This window comes from Pterocles gutturalis, unplaced genomic scaffold (assembly GCF_000699245.1).
Source record: "Pterocles gutturalis isolate BGI_N339 unplaced genomic scaffold, ASM69924v1 scaffold13045, whole genome shotgun sequence".
Taxonomy (NCBI): domain Eukaryota; kingdom Metazoa; phylum Chordata; class Aves; order Pterocliformes; family Pteroclidae; genus Pterocles; species Pterocles gutturalis.
This window is the reverse complement of record NW_010138362.1, coordinates 5,152-6,734: the sequence shown is the minus strand read 5'-3', so window position 1 is coordinate 6,734 and position 1,583 is coordinate 5,152. Positions and strand designations below refer to the sequence as shown.

Sequence of the window (1,583 nt, the reverse complement as noted above, 5' to 3'; positions counted from 1 at the left end):
ACACGCAGCCCGAATGAGCCCAGGGCACCCCGGGAAGCACCCGAGACGAATTGGCTTTGCAAAGTGAGGCCGTTTGAGCCGTTTCCAGTGGACACCAGAAGCACTACCAGCACGGCAACGCATAGCCCCCCCCTCGGTCCCACCCCCCTGACTAACCCTGTGGGGCTGTGAACCCAGCAGTACAGACGAGGCCTTGTCACTGGAGGACAAAGATCTGAGGGACCGGGAGAGGAGAATGGCCAATAACGCCAGGGAAAGGGTGCGCGTACGGGACATTAACGAGGCCTTTAAAGAACTGGGACGCATGTGTCAGATGCACTTAAAAACGGACAAAGCACAGACCAAACTGATCATCCTACAGCAAGCGGTGCAGGTCATTCTGGGCCTGGAGCAGCAAGTACGAGGTACGGTAACAGCTGGCAGGTGCCTTTCGGGGCTTTTCTTTCCCCCTCCACGTCTCTGCGCGCGCGTGCGTCTCCGTTGTGACTCCCGTTTGCGGTGCGAGGTCGGGCGTTTGCATCGCCGGTGGCTGAGCTTTCCAAAGCCCCGGCCCGGGGTGGATTCGTGGCCGCTCTCTCTGTCTCCCCATCGTGCTTAATAGGAATTCGGCACCTGGATCCCATTAAGCAGCTTTGGAAAAGTCAATCCTCAACTCCAGGAGCTGGCTGAGGCCCTTGGGGGTTTCTGTAGAGCTGTTGCAGTTGGCACGGTTGGTCAGCCGGGCACGGGGTTCTGCTCTTAGCAGGGGTCTGGCCAAGTGACTGCAGCCACTGCGAGGGGCAAAGAGCAGCTTAAATCCTCGCATGGTCCTGTCTGTCTGTCTGTCTGTCCTGGGACTCTCTCCTCGCTTTCTTTCGGATGCTTCTGCTGCACGTGATGCTGTTGCCCAAACTGAGGTTGCTTCCCTCCCTCCCCGGCTGTTTTTGCCATAGAGCGCAATCTGAACCCTAAAGCCGCCTGCTTGAAGCGTCGGGAAGAGGAGAAAGTGTCCGGAGTAGTAGGAGATCCCCAGATGACACTTTCAGCTTCACATCCTGGTCTAGGAGATGGTCACAATCCTGTTGGACACATGTAAAGGTCCTGTCCCCCCGCCCCGTGAGCCCAGCACCCCACTGGGGGTCCGACACGTGCGTTCGGCACCAGCCAGCGTCCCTCTGCCCTTACCCCAAGTCCGTGACTTCCACGTGCGTGTCGCTTGCTTGGCCGTGGACACCCACAGCCTCTGCCCCACAGCCAAGGGGCAGCCCCGTAGACGGGCCAGGGGGTTTTGGTCCCACCCTGAGCGAGCCCAGCTCTGCTCCTCCCAGCCCTGCCCCAGTTGGCTACTGGAAACCAGCGACTCCTTTGCCCTATGGGAGGGAACGGGCAGGTCCCAGAAATGCCAAGAAAGACACAGAAGGTGAAATTCCCCTGGTGAGACCGTGGTAGGCACAGGCTCGGGGGGGGATGTCCCTGTTTTTACGGGAACCCCGCGCTCACCCAGGAGTAGCAGAGCCCTGCTGGCCCGAGCGGTGCGGGGATGTTGGTGGGGGACGCCCCTGTCGGCAAGGGTCCCCTCTGTGGGGCTGCGACACCCCAGCCCC

At 60.5% G+C, this 1,583-nt stretch overlaps 1 long non-coding RNA gene across 1 annotated transcript in view; it reads left to right on the top strand.

Moving 5' to 3' along the window:
* The first annotated feature begins 48 nt into the window (after positions 1-48).
* The window catches only part of LOC104468743, a 2,105-nt gene continuing 570 nt past the window's right edge, over positions 49-1,583 (top strand). Inside the window, exons 1-2 of the long non-coding RNA XR_727624.1 lie at positions 49-404; positions 933-1,077. This is a non-coding gene — a long non-coding RNA (uncharacterized LOC104468743). The remainder of the gene's footprint in view (positions 405-932; positions 1,078-1,583) is intronic.